This window comes from Trichosurus vulpecula, chromosome 1, assembly GCF_011100635.1.
Source record: "Trichosurus vulpecula isolate mTriVul1 chromosome 1, mTriVul1.pri, whole genome shotgun sequence".
NCBI classification, from domain to species: Eukaryota; Metazoa; Chordata; class Mammalia; order Diprotodontia; family Phalangeridae; genus Trichosurus; species Trichosurus vulpecula.
In genome coordinates, this window is record NC_050573.1 from 306,185,918 (window position 1) to 306,212,654 (window position 26,737).

At 35.5% G+C, this 26,737-nt stretch overlaps 1 pseudogene; it reads right to left on the minus strand.

Moving 5' to 3' along the window:
- Window positions 1-14,763: 14,763 nt before the first annotated feature.
- On the minus strand, window positions 14,764-17,354 carry LOC118837472 (annotated as a pseudogene).
- Window positions 17,355-26,737: the final 9,383 nt, after the last annotated feature.

Sequence of the window (26,737 nt, forward strand, 5' to 3'; positions counted from 1 at the left end):
CTTTGTCTACTGATTTGGCCTGGTCCATCCCTGGATCCAGTGAATGATGTTATCTGTTTTGAATCTTCACAGGTAACCACCCTCCATCATGAAATGGGTGCATATATTTCAAGTAGAGCAGAATCTTCAGGCATTAAAAATAAGTCCATCTATAAAAAAGAATATTAAGCAGCATCCTGTGTTCTCCATGTTACATTCTAAGCAGCTGCCTTTCTTGATGACCTCTCTCTAGTTCTTGTTCTAACCTCATGTACTCTATGTTCCAGCCAAAGTGGGCTGTTTGACATTCTGTGAACACATCCTGTGCTCACTCACCTCTGTACCTTCACTCATGTTGTACTGGGTTCTGGGAATGTACTCCCCCTTTCCATCATCTTCACCTATCAAAAATCTGGCTGTCCTTTAAAGTTCAACTGCTCCTTTTGGAGTGTTCTTTGATACTCCCAGCTGGAAATACTTCCCCACCCCCTTCCCATCTGATATCCAAACAATTTGTATTTCTCTGTACTTAGTGTATTATTATTTGTATTACATTTATCTTTAACATGTTTAATCTTTCCCACTAGATTGCCAGTTGGTCAATAAGCATTTACAAAGTACTTACTATGAACCAGTCACTGTGCTAAGCACTGGGATCAAAAGAACCCCTCCACCACCACTGCCACCAAAAAGACTCCTCTAGATCCTGCTATCAAGGAGCTTCCAGTATAATGAAGGTGGCAACGTGCAGATAACTATATACAAACAAGATGAATACCAGATAAATTCGGGTTAGTTTAGGAAGGAGGGCACTAAGATTAAGGAGGGCTGGGAAAAGTCAATAAAATTATAAATTCCTTGAGGTCAGGGGCTGTTTATCTTTTTATCTTCCCTGGCTCTTTGTGAAGCATGCACAAGCATTAATACTTAATATATGCTTGTTATATTGGCCCTATTGAATGTAAAAGGCTCCTTCCTAGCTTAAAGCTTATCCATGTTTGGTGACAGCGTGAACAATGCACCCCAATTTACCTCAGGAGTAACCCAGTCCAACTCAGACCCAAAAAGGAATTCCGCCTACAACATGCCAGACCATTGGTAACCTAGATTCTCCATGAAAACCTCCAATGAGGAGACACAAGTTCACTCCCTTTTGAAGGAGCCCATTTCCTTTAAAGCCTTCTAATGGTCTGGAAACGTTTCTTTGAATCAAGCCTATAATTCCCTCTTTGGAATTCATACCCATTACTCCTGGATCTGCCTTCAGGCGACAAACTGAACAAGTTTAATCCCTCTTTCACATACCAACTTCATGCTCTTGAACACTACGATCATGTCTTCTCTGAGTCTTCTCTTCTCCAGGCTAAAGATTCTCAGTTCCCTCCACTTCATCTTATGAGCTGTAGGCTCTTTAGCATCCTGGTAGACTCCCTGTGAACAGCTTAGCAATGTGGTACCCAGAACCAATTATTATAATCTAAATGTAGTCTGACTGGACTCCATATGGTGAGACACTGAGCTCCCTATTCCTCGAAAATATTAAGCCTCTTTTTCTATAGCCCAAAATCACTTTAGCTTTTGGCTGCCTTATCACACTGTTTTCTCATATGGAGCTGGTAGTAAATTAAAATTTTCAGATCTTACTCAAACTGCTGTTTAATCATGGCTTCCCCAACTTGTATGTGAATGATTAATTTTAGCACAAGAAATTATTTTATTTATCTTTTAAAATATTTTTATTTAAAAATTTTTTAAATTTCATTTTGAGTTCCATATTGTTTCCCTCCCTCCTTCCCTCCTAATCCCTCATTAGAGAAGGCCAACATGTGGTAGATATATGTATATGTAGAACCATACAATGTATACTTCTATATATGAGTTCTTTCTCTGGAGGTGGCCAACATTTTCCTTCATAAGTCCTTCATAGTTGATTTGAATAATCATATTATTCATAATAGCATAGTCATTCACAGTTACTCTTTGAATAATATTGCTATTACTTTATATGTTCTCTTGGTTCAGCTCATTTTAGTTTGCATTATTTCATTCAAGTCTTTCCATGCTTTTTTAAAAACCAATCTGTTCATCATTTCTTACAGCATAGTAGTATGCTATCCCAATTATATACCACAACTTATTCAGCCATTCCCCAATTGATGGGCATCCCTTCGATGTCTAATTCTTTGCCACCACAAAGCGATCTGCTATAAATATTTTTAGGACATATAGATTCTTTTCCTTTTCCCCTGATCACCTTGGGAAACAGATGTAATAGTGGTGTTATTGGGTCAAAGGGTATTTACACAATTTTCTAACTGTTTGGATATGATTCCAAAATGCTCTCCAAAATGGTTGGATCAGTTCACAATTCTACCAATAGTATATTGGAGTCCCAAGTTTTCATATCCCTACCAACATTTATCATTTTCTCCTATCATTTTAGCCGATTTGATAAGTGTGAGATGGTACCTCAGAGTTGGGTTATTTTTGAGAGTTTGTATTTTTAGTTTACAACACTCAGTTCTACATAATTTTGAGTTCCAGGTTTTCTTCCCCCCCTCCCCACGACCCTCCCCAAGACGGCTTGGAATCCGATATATCTTCTATGTATAACACACTAGTCAAGTTGTGAAGAAGAATTGTGACCAATGGAATGAATCATGAGAAAGAGGAAACAGAACCAAAAAAAAAAAAAAAAACGAAACCCCAATACAAGAACAAAAGAGAAAAAAAAAAGAGGGAAAAAGGCGAGCCTAAAGTGTGCCTCAATCTGCATTCATACTTCATAGTTCTTTCTCTGGATGTAGATAGTATTCTCCATCGTGAGTCCGTTGGAGTTGTCTTTGCACCTTGTGTTCTGAGAAGACCAAAGTCTATCAGGGTTAGTTGTCACAGAATTCATATATCTGTGGTTGTGTATAATGTTCTCCTGGTTCTGCTCTGCTTACTCAGCATTATATCATGTAGGTTTTTCTAGGTTGTTATGAAGTCCATATCATCCCTATTTCTTACAGCACAATAGTATTACATTACCTTCATATATGAGAACTTGTTCAGCCATTCCCCAGTAGATGGGCATCCCCTTGATTTCCAATTCTTTGCTACTACAAAAATATCCGCTATGAATATTTTTGTATGTATAGGTCTTTTTCCCACTTGTTTGATCTCTTTGGGATACAACCCTAGAAGTCGTATTGCTGGGTCAAAGGGTAAGAACATTTTTATAGCCCTTTGGGTATAGTTCCAAATTGCTCTCCAGAATGACTGGATCAGTTCACAACTCCACCAGCAATGTAACAGTGTTCAATTTTCCCACATCCTCTCCAGCATTTATTCTTTTCCTGTTTTGTCATTTTAGCCAATCTGACAGGAGAGATGTGGTGTCCAAGAGTTGTTCTGATTTGCATTTCTCTAATCAGTAGTGATTTCGAGCATTTTTTATATGCCTATAGTTATCTTTAATTTCTTCCTCTGAAAACTGCCTGTTCATATCCCTTGACCATTTCTCAATTGGGGAATGAATTATATTCCTATAAATTTGGTTCAATTCCCTGTATATTTTAGAGATGAGGCCTTTATCAGAGATGCTGGTTGTAAAGGTTTTCTCCCAATTTTCTGCTTCCCTCCTAATCTTTGTTGCATTGGCCTTTTTTATACAAAACATTTCAATTTAACATAATCAAAATTATCCATTTTGCATTCTGTAATGCTCCCTATCTCTTGTGTCATGAATTCTTTTCTTTTCCATAAATGTGATAGGTAAACTATTCCTTGCTCTCCTAAATTGCTTATAGTATCAGCCTTTATTCCTAAATCATGAACCCATTTTGACTTTATTTTGGTATATGGTGTAAGATATTGGTCTATGCCCAGTTTCTGCGCTACCGTTTTCCAATTTTCCCAGCAGTTTTTGTGAAATAGTGAATTCTTAGCCCAGAAGCTGGATTCTTTGGGTTTATCAAAGAGTAGATTGCTAGAGTCGTTGACTTCTCCATCTTGTGTACCTATCCTTTTCCACTGATCCATGACTCTGTTTCTTAGCCAGTAGCAGGTAATTTTGATGACTGCTGCTTTATGGTACAATTTAATATTGGGTATGGCTAAGCCACCTTCCCTAGCATTTGTTTTCATTAATACTCTAGATATTCTAGACCTCTTGTTTTTCCAGATGAATTTTGTTATTATTTTATCCAGCTCTGTAAAATAATTTTTTGGTAGTTTGATTGGTATGGCACTGAATAGATAGATTAATTTAGGTAAAATTGTCATTTTTATTATATTAGCTCAGCCTAACCATGAGCAAGTGATATTTTTCCATTTATTTAGGTCTGACTTTATTCGCGTGAAAAGTGTTTCATAATTATGTTCATATAGGCCCTGGGTTTGTTTTGGCAGGTAGACTCCCAAATATTTTATAGTGTCTACAGTAGCTTTGAATAGAATATCTCTTTCTATCTCTTACTGTTGGGCTTTGTTAGTAATGTATAGGAATGCTGTGGATTTATGTGGGTTTATTTTATATCTTGCAACTTTGCTAAAGTTGCTTATTATTTCAAGTAGTTTTTTACTTGATTCTCTAGGATTCTCTAAGTAAATCATCATATCATCTGCAAAAAGTGATAATTTAGTTTCTTATTTGCCTATTCTAATTCTTTCAATTTCTTTTTCTTCTCTTATTGCTACAGCTAACCTTTCTAGTACCAAATTGAATAGTAGGGGTGATAATGGACATCCTTGTTTTACCCCTGATCTTATTGGGAATGCATCTAACTTATCCCCATTACAAATAATGCTTATTGATGGTTTTAGGTAGATGCTATTTATAATTTTAAGGAAGGCTCCATTTATTCCTATGCTTTCTAGTGTTTTTAATAGCAATGGGTGTTGTATTTTATCAAAGGCATTTTCTGCATCTATTGAGATGATCATATGGTTTCTGTTAGTTTTGTTGTTGATATGATCAATTATGCTGATAGTTTTCCTAATATTGAACCAGCCTTGCATTCCTGGAATAAATCCTACCTGGTCACAGTGTATTATTCTCATGATAAGTTGCTGCAATATTTTTGCTAATATTTTATTTAAAATTTTTGCATCAATATTCATTAGGGAAATTGGTCTATAATTTTCTTTCTCTGTTTTGACTCTACCTGGTTTGGGTATTAGTACCATATTTGTGTCATAAAAAGAATTTGGTAGGACTCCTTCTTCACCTATTTTCCCAAATAGTCTACAAAGTATGGGAATTAATTGTTCTTTAAATGTTTGATAGAATTCACATGTAAAACCATCTGGCCCTGGAGATTTTTTCCCAGGAAGTTCATGGATGGCTTACTCAATTTCTTTTTCTGAGATGGAGTTACTTAGAAATGTTACTTCCTCTTCTGTTAACCTGGGCAATTTTTGGTTTTGTAGATATTTGTCCACATCCCTAAGGTTGTCAAATTTATGGACATACAGTTGGGCAAAATAATTCCTAATTATTGTTTTGATTTCCTCTTCATTAGAGGTGAATTCAATCTTTTCATTTTTGATATTGGTAATTTGATTTTCTTCTTTCTTTTTTTTTAAATAGAATTGACCAAAGGTTTATCAATTTTATTGTTTTTTTTCATAAAACCAGCTCTTTGTTTTATTTATTAATTTAATAGTTTTCTTGGTTTCAATTTTATTAATCTCTCCTTTGATTTTCCGTATTTCTAATTTTGTATTTAATTGGGGATTTTCAATTTGTTCTTTTTCTAGCTTTTTCAGTTGCATGCCCATTTCATTGATCTCCTTTTTCTCTATTTTATTCATGTAAGCATTTAGAGATATAAAACTTCCTCTAAGAACTGTTTTTGCTGCATCCCATAAGTTTTGGTATGTTGTCTCATTATTGTCATTCTCTTGAATGAAGTTATTAATTGTTTCTCTGGTTTGTTCTTTGGCCCACTCATTCTTTAGAATTAGATTATTTAGTTTCCAATTAATTTCTAGCTTATTTTTCCATGGTTCTTTATTACAAATAATTTTTATTGCATCGTGATCTGAAAAGTATGCTTTGACTACTTCTGCCTTTCTGCACTGGATTATGAGGTTTTTATGCCCTAGTACATAGGCAATTTTTGAGTATGTGCCATGTACTGCTGAGAAGAAAGTATATTCCTTTCTATCCCCATTCAGTTTTCTCCAGAGGTCTATCATATCTCCTTTTTCTAAAATTCTGTTCATCTCCTTACTTCTTTCCTATTTATTTTGAGGTTAGATTTATCAAGTTCAAAAAGGGGGAGGTTGAGGTCACCCATTATTATGGTTTTGCTGTCTATTTCTTCCTGTAACTCCCTTAACCTCTCCTCTAAGAATCTCCATGCCATACCACTTGGTGCATATATGTTAAACAATGATATTGCTTCATTGTTTATGGTGCCTTTTAGCAGGATGTAGTGTCCTTCCTTATCTCTTTTAATTAAATCTATCTTTGCTTTTGCTTTGTCTGAGATTAGGGTTGCTACTCCTGCTTTTTTTACTTTAGCTGAAGTGCAATATATTTTACTCCAGCCTTTTACCTTTACCCTGTGTGTAGGATTATGGTTTTTAATCCATTTTGTTGTCTGCTTCCCTTTTTTGGGAGAGTTTATCCCATTCACATTCACAGTTATGATTTCTTTCTATGTCTTTTTCTCCATCCTATTTCCCCCCTGTCTATGCTTTTATTTCCCCCTTTCCCCTTCCACTCCTCAAGAATTTTGCTTTTGGCTGCCACCTTCCTCAGTTTACCCTCCCTCTTGATTCCCCTCCCTTATCTTTACCGTTTTCCACTTTCTACTTCTTCCCTCCCTTCTGACCAGCCCCTCCCTTTTTTCCCCCTTTCCCCTCCTACTGCCTGTATGACAAGTTAGATTTATATACTTTTCAGGGTATGTTATTCCCTTCTTGAACCAAATCTGATGACAGTAAAGCTCATATACAATTCTTCTCCCTCCCTTCTTTCCCTGTACTATAATGTTTTTTGTGCCTCCTCATTTGATGTAATTTACCCTTTTCTACTACCTCCTTACTTCTTCTCCCATAACCCTCCCTTCACATCTCTTGATTATGTTTTTTATCCTTATATCAGTTATTTTATACAGACATCCACAGTCTATGTGTATTCCTTTCAATTGTCATAATAGCTGTACTATTCTCAAGATTGACATATGTATATATATATATATTATATGTAACATATATAAGATGATATAATTCTATGTATAGATGTAAATAATTTGTCCTTATTGATTAATAAGGTTTGTGGGGGTTTTTCCCCTCTGTTTACCTTTTTACGTCTCTCTTGAGTTTTGTATTTGAAGATCAAATTTTCCATTGAGTTCTGGCCTTTTCATCAGGAAGATCTGGAATTCCCTTATTTCGTTGAATGTCCATCTCCTTGCCTGAAAAATTATGCTTAATTTTTCTGGGTAGTTGACCCTTGGTTGTAGTCCCAGCTCCTTTGCCCTTTGGAATATCATATTCCAATTTCTCCTGTTATTTAATGTAGAAGCTGAAAGATCTTGCATGATCCTTACTATAGTTCCATGATATTTGAATTGTTTCTTTTTGGCTGCTTGCAGTATTTTCTCCTTGACTTTGTAATTCTGAAATTTGGCTATAATATTTCTTGGTATTTTCAATTTGGGATCTCTTTCAGAGGGTGATCAGTGGATTCTTTCAATGACTATTTTACCCTCTGGTTCTAGGACCTCTGGGTGGTTATCTTTGATAATTTCTTTGAAGATACTGTCCAGGCTCTTTTTTTCATCATGGATTTCTGGTAGAGCAATAATTCTTAAATTGTCCCTCCTGGATCTATTTTCCAGATCAGTTGTTTTTCCAATCAGATATTTCACATTTTTTTCTATTTTTTCATTCTTTACATTTTGTTTGACTACTTCTTGATGCCTCATAGAGTCATTAGCTTCCACTTCCTCAATTATAATTTTTAATGAGTTGCTGTCCTCATTTTGCTTTTGAGTCTCCTTTTCCAATTGGTTGATTTTACCTCTCAGGGTGTCATTTTCTGTATTTAGATTCTGAATTGCCATAGCCATTTCACCAATCTTATTCTTTAAGGCCTTGATTTCATCAGTGGATTTTTTTCCCATTTTTTCCATTTTTTCTTTTACCTCCCTAATTTTGTTTTTAAAATCCTCCTTTAGCTCTTCCAGTAATGCTTTTTGGGCTTGAGACCAGTTCTCATTCCCTTTTGAAGTATCAGATGTGGGTATAGTGTCATTGCTATCCTCTTCCAAATTGGTATTTTGATCATGCCTATCTCCATAAAAAGAATCAGTGGTCCTTGGTTTTTTTTTGTGTGTTTTTCTTCATGTTGATTAGCTTTTTCCTGGCTTTACTGTGAATTTCTGCTTTTGGGGTTCAGGGCTTTCTGTCCCAGGCTTCTTTGTGTGGGGATTGTGAGTCTAGTTACTCGCTTTGTGTATTATAGCCTTCAGTTTCCTGAGGGGTTTGACTGCCTGAAGTCTCCTCTTCCCCTGGGGCTGCTCTCCAGCACTGTTGCTCTTCAGCAAGGGTCTCAGCTTTTTATTGTTTGTGCTGTTGTCTGCCACTTCCCCTGGGGGTGCAAGGGTATGTCTGGGCTCCTGGTGTTGACCCCTGCTGGCTCTGCCCCTCTGGAACTCAGGAACTCCCACTGCTTGGCCACTGAAGCCCCACTTTTGTCTCTTCTATTCCATCATTTTTTCCTGAGGAATTCTCTGGGTGGGGGTGGGGGGGGAAGGATTAGAGCCGTTTATCTGGCCATTATGTCTCCTGGAAGTTCAAGAAGATGAGTTTCATACTTTTGGGCTGCAAGCCTCAGGAGTTGATGTCTCACAGCTGGTGGCGCTGCACAGCTGCCTCTAGTCCCTTCCACAGACTCCTGTCGGAAGGCCTGGGGATCTCTGCCAGTTTCGGGCACCCAGCTTTCTCCCAGCCTGTCTTGCTGGTTGGTTTCAGAAGCTGCTTCCCCTTTGGTGCTGTCTGGAGCAGCTCCACATGCCGAGCGCTCTCCCAACCTACAGATTCATCCAGTCAGCCTTTGGACTCTCCTGGCTTGGAAATTTGCCCCAGTCAGACTGCTCGAGGTTTCTAACTCCCAGAGTTGTTTTAATTTGCATTTCTCTAATCAATAGTGATTTAGAGCATTTTTTCATATATAGCTACCTATAGCTTAGATTTCTTCTTCCAAAACTGCCTGTTCATATCCTTTGACCATTTATCAATTGGGGAATGACTCATATTCTTATAAATTTGACTCAGTTCTCTATATATTTGAGATATGAGGTCTTTATCTGAGAAACTGGCTATAAAATTTTTATCTCAATTTTCTTCTTTCCTTCTAATCTTAACTACATTAGTTTTATTTGTATACATCCTTTTTAATTTAATGTAATCAAAATTATATGTTTCATATATAATATATAATGCTTTCTATCTCTTGTTTACTTCTGAATTCTTCTTATCCATAAATCTGATAGGTAAAATGTTCCATGCTCCTCTAATTTACTTATGATATCTCCTCTTATACGTAGGTCATGTATTCATTTTGACCTTATCTTGGTAAAGATACTGGTCTATGCCTAGTTTCTACCAGACTGCTTTTTTGTTTTCCCAGCAATTTTTGACAAAAAGTAAGTTCTTATCCCTAAAACTAAGATCTTTGGGTTTATCAAATATGAGATAACTATAGTCATTTATTAGTGTCTATTAAGTACCTATTCTATTTCACTGATCCACCATTCTATTTCTTAGGTAGTACCAGATAGTTTTGCTAATGACTATGTTATAATACAGTTTTAAGATCTAGTACTGCTAGACATCCTTCTTTTACATTTTTTTCATTAATTCCTTTGATATTCTTAACCTTTTGTTCTTCCAAATGAATTGTGTTATTATTTTCTTCCAGCTCAATAAAATAATTTTCGGTAGTTTAATTGGTATGGCTCTGAATAAATAGATTAGTTTAGCTAGAATAGTCATTTTTATTATATTGGTCAGCCCACTCATGAACAACTAACATTTTTCCAATTATTTAAATCTGACTTTATGTATATAAAAATGTTTCATAATTATGTTCATATAGTTCCTGGGTTTGTCTTTGTAGGTATACTCCCAAGCATTTTATTGTCTATGGTTACATTAGATGAAATGTCTTTTGCTCTCTCTTCTTTGAGAGCTTTGTTGGTAATATATAGAAATGCTGATGATTTATGTGGATTTATTTTAAATCCTGCTATTTTGCTAAAATTATTAATTATTTTAGCTAATTTTTAGTTGAATCTCTAGCATTTTCGAAATACAGACCACATTGTCTGAAAAAAGAGATTGTTTTATTTCCTCATTGCTTATTTTGATTCTTTCAATTTCTTTTTCTTCTTGTAATGCTGTTGCTACCATTTCTAGCACAATATATTTCAATCCTGATCTTACTGGGAAGACTTCTAGCTTATCCCTGTTACAGATAATGCTTACTGACAGTTTTAGGTAGGTGTTTCTTATAATTTTAAGGAAAAATCCATTTTTACCTATGCTTTCAAGTGTTTTTAATAGGAATTGGTGTTTTATATTGTTAAAAGCTTTTTCTGTATCTATTCATGTAATCATATGATTTTGTTGTTGAAATAGTGAATTATGTTAATAGTTTTCCATATATTGAACCAGCATTGCATTCCTAGGATAAATCCCACTTGGTCACAATATGTAATTTTTGTCACATATTGATGTAGTCTCCTAGCTGGTATTTTATTTAGGATTTTTGAACTAATATTCATTAGTGAAACTGGTCTATACTTGTCTTTCTCTGTTTTTGGTCTTTCTAATTTAGTTATCAGCACCATATTTGTTTCATAAAAAAAGTTTGGTAGGATTCCCTCTTTGCCTTATTATTGCAAATAATTTATATTAAGTAAATTATAATAAATAAATTAAATTGGAATTCATTGTTATTCAGTCATTTTTTGTCATGTCCAAGGCTTCATGAACCTATTTGGAGTTTTCTTGGCAAAGATACTAGAGTGGTTCGCCATTTCTTTCCAACTTGTTTTAAAGAAGAAGAAACTGAGCTGAACAAGTTAAATAACTTACCCATGGTCACACAGATAGTAAATTTCTGAGAACATATTTGAAGTAAGGAAGGTGAGTCTTCCTGACTCCAGACCCGGTACTCTACCCACTGTGCCACCTAGCTACCCTCAATATTGGGATTAGTTGATCTTTAAGTGTTTGGTAGAATTCACTTGCAAAACTATCTGGTCCTGGTGCTGTTTTCTTAAGAATTTCATTTATGGTCTGTTCAATTTCTTTTTCTAAAGTTGGTTTATTTAAATATTCTATTTCCTCTTTTTTTAATTTGGGTAGTTTATATTTTTGTAAGAATTCTTCCATTTCACTTAGATCGTTAAATTTATTGGCACATAATTAGGCAAAATAACTCCTAATAATTGCTTTAATTTCATCTACAATGGTGGTATATTCACCCCTTTCATTTTTCATACTAGTGATTTGGTTTTCTTCTTTTTAAAAATCATATTCATCAATTGTTTATTTTATTTTTACCCCTAAGACAGCTCCTAGCTTTATTGATTAATTCAATGATTTTCTTACATTCAATTTTGTTAATTTAATCTTAAATTTTAATTTCCAATGAAACACCATTTTGGTATTTAATTGGGGTTTTTAATGTATTTATCTTTTATTTATCTAATGTATTTAATGTGTTTTTCTTTATTAAATTCTATCTTATTTGATTCAGCTCAGTATTTTATCATCATGACTGATTCTGATTCTCTACTTATCCCTCCCAGCTTTGTGTTTCTTGCAGTTTTGACAAGCATAACCATCCATGCTTTTATACAAATCAATGATCAAAATGTTAAATAGCACAGGGTCAAATATAAATCCCTTGGGTACTTTGTTCAATGTTTCTTATCAAGTGGACATCCAACTAATAATGATTACTTTTCAAAGTTGGCCATTCATCTATTTCCAAACTCATCTAATTGTGAGATCATCTTGTCAACATCTCTCTGTCTTTTCCACAAGAGTAGTTGTGGAAAAGTTGATACTTTTCTAAAATCTAGATAAATTAAACCTGCATCATTCCCCTGACCTACCATTTTAGCAACCTTGTCAAGAGAGGAAATGAGGTTAGTTTGGCATAACCTACTCTTAATTTTTAATCTCAGTTTTCCTACTAGTTAGTTCTCTTCTGTCTATGGATATTCTCTGTCAACTTCCTGGTACAGCTTTTTTTCTCTCTTTTGTTTTTGTTTTTGGGTTGTGTTTTTTTCTTTTGGTTATGTTTCTTCTTTCTCATGATTCGTTCCATTGGTCATAATTCTTCTCCATAACTTGACTAGTGTGTAAATTAATTCAATGCGAAGTCATACGTGGAAGTTATATGGGATTCCATGCCATCTTGGGGAGGGAGGGGGGGAGGGAGGGAAGAAAATCTGGAACTCAAAATTATGTAGAACCGAGTTTTGTAAACTAAAAATCTAAAAAAAAAAAAGAAAAAGAATGGTAATATTCACAGGGACTTTTTAGTGATATATTGGACTCCTAGAGCTCCTTGACTTTTAGTCTACTGGTATTTAGAATTACTGCCTTTAGTCATATAAAGCAATAAAATATATTCCTTTGTTTTCTAGCTTTCTATCTCTGCTAAAGGTTTATATCTTTGCAATCTAGGATCAAATATTATTCCTTCTTCCAATATCTACAAAAAATAGACTGACAAAGGAAATAACATGTAACATGTTTTGAAAACCTTAAAGTGCTCTCTCCATCTCTCTGTATGTCTCTCTCTCTCTCTTTCTCTCTACATATATGTGTGTATGCTGGATATATTTTATTACTTATTTATATATAAATTTATTATTTAATTATAATTGCTGAATTAATATATAGTTATAACCTTATTAATATAAGTGCATTTATATAATTATAATTTATTTATGATAAATTTTGTTTGTATATTTATCATCAATAAGTATTGGCTATTTTTATTACTGTGATTATGATTAAATTTAACATTAAAAAAATTAAACTATAATAGTTTTCCAGTTTATAATCCTAAAACAATAGTCCCTGAGAGTAGATTTGCAATAATCCATCATCAGTTGCTTATATTTTAAAGTCTTTTAAATTTCATTTTTTAGTAGAATTCCTTAACCCCCAGCAAGGACCTTCCCCCTTATTATCTTGTATTATTTTAAAAAAAAATTCATGTATATGTGTGTGTATATGCATGTGCATATATGTGTATATATGCATTTGCATATATGTATATATATGCACACACACATATTTACTTGTTTCCCTTAAGAGAATGTAAGCTCCTTGAGAGTTGGGACTATTTCATTTTTGTCTTTGAACCTCCAGTACCTACCATAGTCCTTGGCACATAGGACTAATTTAGTAAAAGCCTTTTGATTAATTCACTATAAAGTTAAAATCATCAAGACTTAGCAACTGACGGGATAGGTGGATTGAGGGAGTGTGAGAAGTCTGAGGCTATGGATCTCATAACTGGAAGGTTGGTTGTGCCCTTGACTAAAATAGAAAGGGAGGGCTGGGCTTGATTGGACAAATAATAAGTTCAGTTTTAGGTATCTTGTGTTTGAATTATCTACAGGAAATTCAGTTTAAAATGTCCAAGAGGTACTGGAGGTAATTGGTAACTCAAGTCTGGCGGAGAGCAATGACAGCATTATAGTGATTCTCCAACACAATGACCTTTAAATTGAATTTTTCCCTAAATTTTCATGTAGCTAGTAACTTTATTATTAGTTTACATAAGAATCTTCTGATTCTTTTGCTCTACCAAATATTATTCTACTTGTAATTAGCAAGTTGGAGGGAAGAATAGACAGGTTAAAAGGGAAAGGAAAGTACAATCTAATTGGTGGTTGTATGACACTCAAGAGATACCCATAATCTTTGTGAAAAGACTCCAATACCTGATGACTTTGGGGAAGAAGAGAATTAGCACAAATAAGGATGTGCCTGAGAGACAACATGCCCCTGGATCCAGGAAGATGCATTTTTTATGTCAAAAAAAAGAGTTTATTGAAATCACGGAGTATATGTTTATATTTATACATAAAAATATTTCAAGCTTGATACTGAAAACTACTACAATATTGCTGCTTGGTTAGTCAGTTAGATTATTTCTTCCTCTTCTACTTTACATACTTACAACTCATCTGAGCAATGATCTATATTTTCAAAATATTTCTTTATAGGTATGAGGAAATGATTGTCTTTTCCAAATGAAAACATTTCCTGACCTGGGAAAGAGTCGTTCATAAATTGTTAAATATTAATTTTAGGTGCAAAATAAAAAGAAAAATTTACCTTTTCCCTTAAAGATCCTCACCCCACCCCAACCTCCAATCAAAGAAAAACCAAGCATAATCAACCCATACCATTATTTATAAGGCCTTAAAGAAGTGAAGGTGGCAGTGGATCATCCCAGGCCCTTAAGAATAAAAAGTTCTACGTTGGCCACATAATTCCTTTGAAAATTAACAACAGGTTATAAACAGTGAAACTTATTTCCCATTTCTCATATTAACAATGTATACAGTTGAAAATAAATATACAGTGTTTCAAAACAAAATCTTCTGGAATACTTGAAGCAATGGTTTCCCAGGAAACTATGCTCATGCCCCTGGCATTTCAGAGACCACTGTAGCTCAAAGATGAAGTTTTCTTTTCCATCAGCTGTTATCCAAGTCTTCATTCTCTATGTATCTTCTAAGGTAGTTTTTTTTAAACAAGTGACATGACTTGACATTCCATTACACTGACAGCAAAACTCAGTTTCATTTTCTCCAATACTGAGCAAACTTGTGGATCTGTTCAACCACTGCAGCAAAAAGAGCATGGACATTTTCATCGATTAGGCTCTGCATACAATGCACTGCTTCTTCATCAGACAAGTCTAAATGGAACTTATCTTGCACATTTTTTACAGTCTTATCTCGTTCAAGAGCAATATCTGGAATGTTGGCATCCACCATAAGTGAAAACAAGTTCAAAATCAGGTTGGAATACCTTCGCAGGTGGAGAAAAGCTGTATAACACTGTTTACTGAACTCTTGATACTGCTCACTGTGTTCCTCCCATGCCTTCCACCATTTCTTTATTCAGCTTCATTGGAGGAGGAAGAGGCTTTGAATCTTGACCCAAAATATATCCAAAGTCTATGTGGAAGAGTTTGCCTGTTTTTGTCAGTAAAAGTTTATCCAAATGCCTGTCTCCAACTCCAAAGATGTACGTAATCACACAATAGCCAGCATGGCTTTTAATGTAAGTATCCATCACTTCAGCACTTATTCCATTAGGTCCATTCTCACTTGGCGCATATCTTCCAAAAAAGTTCTGAATGCTTCCTTCAGTATCAAGAACTTCAGTAACAGGAACTGACTGAATAAACTGCATGAAGCCATGTTTTGTACTAGTAGCTAACACCTCATAAGGTGTCAACTTCAAATCTAGATTCTCTTTCCGTAACAACTTATCCACAAGTGAGATGATTTGGAGAATAAGTTGGTCTTGGCGTAGATCATCTCCATGCTTAAATATAACAGGATATTTACCTCCATCTTCTGTTTTAAAGAACAACTGGGCAGGCATAAGAGCACTCTTAAATAGTGTACCTGTCTCTGGGATTATTCCTTTAATTTTCACCTGTGGTTCTAATGGCAATGGGATGAGTTCCACATCTGACAAATTCATCTTTTCATTATCTCCCAGCAATGCCTGTAGCCTTTCATTCTTTTTCTTACAATTTCCACTTTCACGTTGCACAGCCTTCATTAGACAAACCAGTCGATCTACAAATGTCTGTTGTGCAGTCAGCAAAGAACGCATAACTCTAACAGACTTATCACCCTTCAGTAATGCCTGACTGAATCTTCTCATTACATTCAAGTACATTTCATGTGTTTTTGGGTCTCTCAGTTGAATACCTTGATCTTCACATTCCACTATAACATACCAATATAAATAGTTAGCAAATATAGAGTTTTTGCAGGCTCTTGATATCAAGAAAGAGCAGAGATCTTGCTCCAGATTTTCACCATCTGCAGATTCTTTTGTTTTTGATGCAGGAGGAGGAGAAGACACTGGAGGAAGGGGACTAGTTATGATTTGGGACCTATCTATTTCTGTAGCATTTGTACCAGAACTTGATATACTCTCAGACACAGATCCTTGACTGTCTTTCTCAGTAGGTTCTAATCCATTCTTTATGTCATCAAAGTTTTCATATTTGAGGGCCTGAACCAGCTGCAATAAGTACATCAACAAATCCTCATCATCAGCCTGCTGCAATCGAGCAGCAGCATAGTGCCTCACTGTTGGATTAGTAAAATGTGAAGATAACAACTCCAAAGAATCTTCCACATCTATTGGCTTCTATTTTCCTAGTAGTTCCAATGCTTGTTTGGCCTCTTGAGGACGATCCCAGTTGACACATTTTAGAAATTTTGTCAAAGCTTTTTCTTGATTAGTAAGGTAATATCCAAACTTCCAAACCAGATCTTGTTCTTCATATGTAAGCTGCTTTGTTGGCGGATAACTTACTATAATATTTAGCTGATCTCTGGTGGCAGCATTAGGTTTGAGATCATGGTCACATGGTCTACTTCTTAAACTTCGGGCAAGCTTATGATGTTTGCTTTCAACTAAATTCTCCATAGACATCTGGGGGTCAGGCACTTTCACTATCTCAAAACTTGTTAGAATTGGGGATGACTCATCACCATCCTTCTCATAGTAAACTATACCATATTCTTTTTCTTCACATTTGACACATCAAAACTGAACGATTAGGTACATAAAATTAGAACTTCGTCTTTCACTCTCATTAATCATTTCTATTTCTCTAAATATCAGTCTATCCAGCCAGTCCACTTTTACCATGTGACCCTGTCGATGAGCCTTGGTGATCTTAGCTAATCGACTCATCTGGTCCTCTCAGAGAGTGCTGCTTGTCCTCCCAGGAGTTTTTGTAGGTTCAGATCCATCTGCTTCAACATTAGGCCAGACTTGTCGTGCATTCCCTGGTGGAACATGCCACATTTTCCAAAGAGTGAGACTGTTGTCCCTCCTACAGGGACTGCTTTTCCAGGTCCATATACATCCCATATTGTCGGATCTACCTGAGCATTCCTAGGCAGGTCAGGATATGTCACTAGTAACTTCAACCATTCATTCCAATTCCATCTTGTACTAAAAGCCTTATAGGAGGTTCTCACTGGCAAAGCCAAAGGTTTCCCTTCGGCAAAAACTTGACAAGTAACATAAAGATCAGAACAGGTCTCCTGATATAATCCTGAAAACTTCAACATAGGATCTTCAAGGACAGCTTTGTAACTCTTTTGTTCTCTCTTCCCTTCTAGGCTTCCTCCAATATGAGTCACTTTTCAAGGACCAGAAGATTTTTACATTTCATGTGGCCTGTTACTTTTTCCACTAATGATAATGGTCACTAAATCATTGTTATACTGGGTAAGTCATATGACCTATCTGAGCTTCAGTTTCCTCACATCTTGAGCTTCACATTGATGTCCAGCTTGCAGCTGTAGATGTAGTAAAACTTCTCTGCCTCCCCCATGGTGCCGAACCACAGACCCAGGCCTGCCAGGATCGGAAAGATGCATTTTTATGCCTCTGATGTATACTGGTTGTGTGACTGTAGGCAAGTCACTAACTCTCAGTGCTCTAGACAACTTTCTGACTGTGAGTTAAAGGGAAGTTGCTGATCTTCATTGGTAAAGGAAGTTTTTCATGAGAAGCCTCATATATTAATGAATTTGCAGGTCCAGTTTAAAAAAAAACAAAACAAAACAAACAGGGCATGTGCACTTGATAGCAAAGGAAATCAAATAGCAACAAAATTTAAGAAGACATATCACAGAATCATTTAACTACTGACTCCACTTTGAATTTTAAAACCAATCTGGGATCACAGAATAAAGAAGGATATTTATATAAAGAGTCGACATGGGAGAAAATCAGTTCTGTAGGGAATATTCAGTCTTCTTGTGAATCTAAGAGAGTAAAATTTTAGAATATGGAGCCATCTTTTTTCCATTTCTTTTTAAGTGATGTTGTCTACGGGTGTTGGTAAGAACAGTTAAGGAGTGAATATGATTATTATTCTTTTTCCTTTGCCCAGGTCCAGTTTCACTTGATATTCTCTGATGATTTTACTGAGAGCCTTTAAGAGCACTCTTGACACTACTAAACTTCTTTTCCATAACTTTCATCACTACTACAACTAGCCAAGCTACAGTACAATCAGTGAGTCTGCACGCTGGAGTCTCCAACATAACGCCTACTTTAAACATGATCACATACAAAGTACCAAGTAATGGTAAGGAATTAATTCTAAGGAGACTGTACAGCAAGAAAATCTCGACAAAGATGTTATTAAGTCAGCCTATTAGTTTGCTGCTTGAGGGATTCTTTGGCTGCTGTCTTCTTAGATTTCAGGAGTTCGTCCCACAGGTCTATCAGATCATGTATAATGTTGGTCATTGAGTTTTTTGCCCTGCAATTGTTCTCATATGCTGGATGACCCCCAGTAGTTCAATGACCACTGGCAAGTTCTTTTGTCTACTCTGCTCGGTGGGAAACATTTGGACTCCTTAGATTTCCTAAATATCCTGTGTCTTTACAGAATAATCCATTTGTTCTTTAGAATGCTGAGTCATTTCCTTCTAAAACAAAATTTAGCTTAAAATGACTTTCTCTTAGTTTTGTCTGACCACATTTGACCTTGAAAATCCTGTTGGGACAGATTTATAACAATTGCAGAATAAATTTGGCATAGGCATCGAGGAATTTGACAACCACACATGTGGACATTATTATTTTGATTTAATGTCTATTTTAAAAATTCCTTCCTATTTGTACTCATCACAGACATTTCATAATTTGTCCTTGAAGGGAGAACAGGACTTTGATAAGGGGTAATGAGAAGTTTGGGATTAAATTGTTATTTTTAAGATGTGTGAGTGGATGTAGAGCACTAGCCCTGGAGTCAGGAGAACCTGAGTTCAAATCCGGCCTCAGACACTTGACACATGTACTAGCTGTGTGACCTTGGGCAAGTCACTTAACCCCAATTGCCCTGCCAAAAAACCAACCAAACAAAAAAAGATGTGTGAGTGGATGAATTTTCCGAAAGAGTTGCTTCATTAATAACCCATGAAAATCAAGTAAAACTGACAGAATTGCTCCCGAAATTTAATGTTCCACATCTATTCATGTGTAGTTGTGATGGTCACATGTCTGTTCTTTTGTTTCTGCCCTTGTGGTGGGTAGAAAATGAAAGAATGATGAGAAAAGACCTGAAAAAAAATCTGGGAAAGACAAAACAAAAAGGGCAGATGAAGGAAGGAATATGGGAGAGTATATCCTTATTTTCTTATCCCTATAATCAAATCAAAACTACCATAGCTGCTGAAAAGTGTTTGTTGTTTCGTTTTCCTATGGTTCTACTCACCACCCCATAATTTCCTATATTAAAATAGTGTTCCCTGGTCACCACTTCCCTTTATATCTCTCTTTATTAGAATATGAGTTTGAGGTCAGAGGGTGTCTTCACTTTTTCTTTGTATACCCAGCACTTAGCACCATGGCAAAGAGTAAGCACTTAATAAAGTCTTTTTCATTCATTCACTCATTTGTTTATTCATTCATTCATTCAGAAAAGTTCACTGTTACAGAATTTATAAAGAGACTTAGTGTGGGTTCTTCGCTTTCCATGTCTTAGCCCTACTAACAGGGGTGTTTTCTATGACTGGAAACTTTGGAGTGTAGTTAATATGTAATCCCTTTCATCCTTCACCAAATGGAATGAGGATTTATTAGCTTACAGTTACTATGCAGAGAGGTGATTATGGATCTCAGTCAATCAACAAACATTTATAAAACATCTAAAGTGCCAGGCTAGATACAAAATTGGGACTTGAGAATACAAGGACAAAATGGAATAATTACTGACCTCTAACAGACTACTTTAATATGTAGAATGAATATAAACTCCATTTTAGTCCCGGTTAAGAAATGAGTCTCAGGAATCATTTGGTTCTGAATATTTGTCCATCATATAGATTTAGTCTATGCTTTACCTAGATCCCTGCACACTCATGGAGATGGAAGCTAGCATCAGGTCTTCTTGTTCCTATACCTTTTATCTTCCTGGTTTTCTTGTTTCCTAACCCCTAGGAAATAAACATCTTTTTTTCCTGTCTTCAGTTCTGTTTAGTTCACTGAATTCAATTCATTGGCTCATCAGAAAACATCATACTCCCAAGAAGGAGAAAAGATTAAAATGAGAAGAAGATATGGCATGCACAAGTAAGCTATTGATACTAAAAAAGGGGGGGGAAGGGATAAAGAAAAAAAAATCAATAAAGACTTTCAACATTTTCTATAGAAATGTAAGTAGTGCAAAGCAATTGTCACAATGAAGAGGCCAGAGAACTTTTCTAGAAAACTTCTGATTGTCTTGCCTGACATAAGGACGCAGTATCCAGGGGCACCACCAGTTTAGGATGTAACTCATTTACAAAATCTTATTTGTAGAGAACGATAAACATTATAAAAGAGTGAAAAGTGATAAATAGTATGATGAATCTGCAAAAAGCATGAGACTCAGTTAAATCAGTTCATCCCAATAACATTTAAAGATGAAATAGAAAGGACAGCAAACATTAAAAATGGAACTGTTTTATTAGTATTTCTATAACAAATTTCCTTCACCAATGTTAACAGTAGAACTACCACTACTTTTGGACTCTAACATCTTACTCCCTAATGTGCTATATAAAGAAATGAAAATTATGCTAGAGAAAATGAAGATGAGGAGATAAAATAAAATTAGATAAAATATACTTAGATTAAAAAAAAGTCTGAGGTGGAGGCAACACAGTTTTGAAAACACTGAGGAATCAATTCTAAAGACATCTAAAAGGGAAAAGATATGATGCAATTTGAGGAGAAATCATAGATATAGTGGTGTGATATCTTAACATATGGATGAGGTCCATGCATATAAAGCAAAAATTGTATATAGTTGAAATTATCCTTGAAGATACCTTAAATTGACAATGAAGTATAGTACAGTATCTTGATATGATTGTTACTAGAAAAGGGCAAGGATTTGTTTTAAAGAATCCCATATGTGTAAGAGAGCAGATGGATCTATGATGGTTGCTACAATTGAGTGCAAACTTTATTTTTTTCTTCACTCAGGTAAATGTTTCTCAGGAGAGAGGTGGGAATCAAGAAGTTCTACTCAAATAGAATATTAAAACAGGTAAAGACTTACTTGGCAGGAAAAATGATTGAAAAAAAGAAAAGGAAGAAAGAGCACAAAGAAATCAAAGGGTTCAGATCAGGGACCTTTTAATTGACCTAAATGCTAGAAAGGCCAATCAAAAGTCTTCCTCTCAGTAGCTCTACCTATAATCAAGCAATCAACAAGTATTTATTAAGCACCTATTGTGTGGGAAGTACCAGGACTGTTGATCTGGTGAAGAAGAGATTCTAGAATCATGTGTATCAGAGCCATGAAATGCTCACACTATGAGGCACATGGGAACTGAAACTGATTGAAGGAACTGCAGATGTATTTCCACATCTCACATTTGCTACAGGGGATATGCTCATTGAAGGGGATGCTGGATGGAATTGTCTGGGCTGGTCTAATGATTCAATTACGAAATGCAAATAGATGAAGAACTCTTACTGTCTGTTTTATGATATGCAGTCGTATAGACAATCCATTGACTTAGTCCAATGGTGAATATATCTTGGGTGTCCAATGCAGACAGAAGATTATCTGTGTTTTAGAAACAAGTAGGAAGAAAACTGTGGGATGGATTGCTGATTGCCAGTGTTTCCAGTGATCTCAAACTCTTCCCTGAAACAAAAGCTCATTTTCTCAAGCTATATAGCTGTGAATTGCAGTCTTTGTAAAGAAAATCATGGTTATAGGTTCTACAAAGGACACAAGAAGGGCATGTTGTATATATATAAATAGATTGCAGCATGTTATAAACAATGACTTGCACACAAGGGGTGTCATGAAATTCATGCAAGGAATGTATGTTTGGGAAAAAGTAGTGGGATGGTTATATGGTGTGGATGAGGGATAGCAAGTGGACAACCAGGGTGCCATATTGGTACCTACATAATGTTTAGAGACCTAGAGGATGGTTCCCACATTGCTGATATCATGGATCTGTTGAAGCCTTAAAGTACAATTTGGCTAAATTGTTTGGCAAGAAAAGCTCATAACCTAAAACCACCAGCAAGCATTATATGTAATGGGGATAAGCTGGATGCATTTCCAAAAAGATCAGGGATGAAACAAGGATGTCCATTATCACCCCTATTACTCAATTTGGTACCAGAAATATTAGCTTTAGGAATGCAATATTAGGAAAACTATCAGCATAATTGATCATATCAACAACAAAACTAGTAGAAACCATATGATTATCTCAATAGAGACAGAAAAAGCTTTTGACAAAATGCAACGCCCATTCCTATTAAAAACACTAGAGAGCACAGGAATAAATGGAACCTTCCTTAAAGTGATAAATAGCATCTACCTAAAATCATCAGCAAGTATTATATGTAATGGGGGTAAGCTAGATGCATTTCCAATAAAATCGGTGATGAAACAAGGATGTCCATTATCACCACTATTATTTAATATGATACTAGAAATGTTAGCATTGGCAATAGAAGAAAAAGAAATTGAAGGAATTAGAATAGGCAAAAAAGAAACTAAATTATCAGTTTTTGCAGATGATATGATGATATACTTAGAGCATCCTAGAGAATCAAGTAAAAAACTACTTGAAATAATAAGTAACTTTAGCAAAGTTGCAGGATATAAAGTAAACCCACATAAATCCTTGGCATTCCTATATATTACTAATGAAGCCCAACAGCAAGAGATAGAAAAAGAAATTCCATTTAAAATTACTGTAGACATTATAAAATATTTGGAAGTCTACCTGTCAAAACAAACCCAGGAACTATATGAACACAATTACAAAACACTTTTCACACAAATAGTCAGATCTAAATAATTGGAAAAACATCAGTTGCTTGTGGTTGGGCTCAGCTAATATAATAAAAATGACAATTTTGCCTAAATTAATTTACTCGTTTAGTGCCATACCAATTAAACTACCAAAAATTATTTTATATAGTTAGAAAATATAATAACCAAATTCATCTAGAAAAACAAAAGGTCCAGAATATCAAGGGAATTAATGAAAAGAAATGCTAGGGAAGGTGGCCTAGTCATACAAGATTTTAAACTGTACTATAAAGCAGCAGTCATTAAAATTACTTGGTAGTGGCTAAGAAATAGAGTGGTGGATCAGTGGAATAGGTTAGGTACATAAGATACTGACTGTAGAAATCTACTGTTTGATAAACCCAAAGACTCCACCTTCTGGGATAAAAGCTCACTATTTGACAAAAACTACTGGGAAAACTTGAAAATAGTATGGCAGAAACTGGACATAGACCAATATCTAACACAATATACTGAAATAAAGGCTGATATTATAAGCAACCTGGGAGAGCAAGGAATAGTTTACCTGTCAGACTTATGGAGAAGAGAAGAATTTATAACCAAACAAGACATAGAGAGCATTATGAAATGCAAAATGGATAATTTGGATTATGTTAAATTGAAATGTTTTTGTACAAAGCCAATGCAACCAAGACTAGGAGGGAAGCAGAAAATTGGGGAAGAATTTTTACAACAGTGTTTCTGATAAAGGCCTCATTTCTAAAATATATAGAGAACTCAGTCAAATTTATAAGAATACAAGTCATTCCTCAATTGATGAATGTTCAAAGGACATGAACAGGCAGTTTTCAGAGGAAGAAATTAAAGATATCTGTAATCATATGAAAAAAATGCTCTAAATCACTATTGATGAGAGAAATGCAAATCAAAACAACTCTTAGGTACCATATCTCTCCTGTCAGATTGGCTAAAATGACAAAATCATAAATGCTAGAGAGGTTGTGGGAAAATTGGAACACTAATGTACTGTTCGTGGAGTTGAGTACTGGTCCAACCTTTCTGGAGAGCAATTTGGAACTTTGCCCAAAGGGCTATAAAAATGTGCATACCCTTTGACCCAGCAATACCACTTCTAGGGCTATCTCCCAAAGACATCACACAAGTGGGAAAAGGACATGTATGTTCAAAAATATTTATAGCAGCTCTTTGCTTGCTTGGAAATCAAGGGGATGCCCATCAATTGGGGACTGGCTAAACAAGTTGTGGTGTATGAATGTAATGGCATACTATTGTGCTATAAGAAATGAGGAGCATATGGACTTCATAATAACCTGGAAAGACATATATGATTTGATGCTGAGTGAGGGGAGCAGAACCAGAAGAACATTATACACATGGTATCTCTGATGACTAACTTTAATAGACCTGGCTCTTCTCAGCAATGCAGGGTTCTAAGACAACTCCAAAAGACTGATGATGATATAAAAGCTATGCCCATCCAGAGAAAGAATTAAGGAGTCTGAGTGCAGATTGAAGCAAACTATTTACTCTCTTTTTTGTTTGTTTGTTTTTGTTTTTGTTTCTGTTTTGTTTCTTCTTTCTCATGGTTCATTCCATTGGTTATAGTTCTTCTTTACAACTTGACTATTGCAAAAATATGTTTAGTGTGAAGGTATACGTAGAACCTTTATTAGATTACATGCCGTCTTGTGTGGGGAGGGGGGAGGAGAAGAGTGGGGAGAAAATTTGAAACTCAAAAACTCGAGGAACTGAATGTTGCAAATTAAAACCAAAAAATAATTAATTAATAAACAACTTGTGGAACTGAGTGTTATAAACTAAAAATAAAAAATAAATAAAAAATAAGAAAAGCTCATAAAGAGAAGTGACATCAAGATCATGAGACACGGTGGTATAGTAAATAGAATATTTAACTGGGAGTCAGAACATTTGGGATCTAGTCCCAGTCCTTCCATTAACATAGCTGCATGATACAGGGCAAGGCATATGGACCTCAGTTTCCTTTTCTGTAAAATGAGAGAATTGAACAAGGTGATGGATTTCTTCCAGTTCTAAAATTCTATGATTGGGAAGCAATAAATACCATGGAAGGAGAAATATACTTTTACAGAAAAATACAACCAGAAGTCTCTAGAGCTGTTGTAATGTTTGTGATGAAGAGCTCCATTTGTATAAGCTTGTATTCACTATTTCCATGTTAGTGGTGAAATGGAAAGAACCAGAATACCTGAATTCAAATCCTGATTCTGCCACTTACTAACTTAATGATGTTGGGGCAGTCACTTTACCTCAGTTTCCTTATCTGTAAAATGAGAGAGTTGGACTTGATGACCTCAAAGGTCTCCTTCAGCTTTAAACTTGTGATCTATAGCCAATTTAAATGAACAAATATTTATTCAACACCCATTTTGTAGGTGTTGAGGTATTTTGGAAAATAATTATCTTCATACAGCTTGAGTCCCAATACCAGAAGAGACAGAATCTTTTAAAACAGGTATTCTTAATATTTCTGTGAGTCAAAAGACCCCTTTAGCAGTCTCACATAATCTGTGGACCCCTTTTCAGAATAACCTTTTAAAAATACAATATGTAGGATTACAAAGGAAACAAATTGTATATACAATATTGTACATACAATTTATCTATCTCTATCTGTGTATCTATCTATTTTATTGATTCCAAGTTAAGAACCCCTGTTCTAAAGTAAATATCAGGTCTAGATAGAGTGGCTAGTAACAGATCAGTCAAGAAACTATATTTTAAAAGGAAAAAGTTAGCTGTGATTAGGAACAATTACTAAAGAAACAGGAAAATCATCTCCCATAGACTTCAAGGATTAGGGTCTTATCTCTAAGTGCATAGTGGGGGAAATTTGGGCAACAAACCCTAGAAAGATGCACAGGACATTGCAAAGTACCTAGTACATCTAGACCAAGGTAAACCAGTTTTGCCCATATATTGTTTTAAGTTCTCTCCGGTGTCACTACTTCTTTTCAGCCGGAATGTCTGAGGAACATATCAGGACTTTAGAGCTCCTGGGCTCTACCATTGTAATCTCTCTCTACATGCCTTTTTTCCTCCAGTTCCTCAAGTCTTGATCATCCTCTTGATGTAATTACTCTGAAACTACTCACATGGTCTAATTGGAAATGGAATTCTAGGGATTTCTTCCAATGAGCAATGCTCTCTAGACCCTAAACATGAAGGGAAAAAAAAAAGTACTGGAGATTTTTCTTGGCTATTTATTCTTACCGATGCTGCCCTTTCTTCCTTCTTTCTTTCCTTCCTTCCTTCTCTAACTTCTCTCTTCCCCCCTTCCTCCCTTCCCCCTTTCTTGCCTTCTCCCCTTTCTCCCTGAACATGGGGAATCATATTCTTACTTGTAGTTGCTCTGTTCAAAGGAATATAAATTTCTTGAACTAGAGCCCTGTTAAACTAGGCTTTGATAAAGCTCATTCAGATTCAAATAGAGCTACTTGACTATTCCTTAAACACAAATCACTCTGGAGGGGGGAAGGCAAGGCAATTGGGGTTAAGTGATTTGCCCAAGGTCACACAGCTAGTAAGTGTCAAATATCTGAGGCCAGATTTGAACTCAGGTCCTCCTGACTCCAGGGCCAGTGCTCTATTCACTGCCCCACC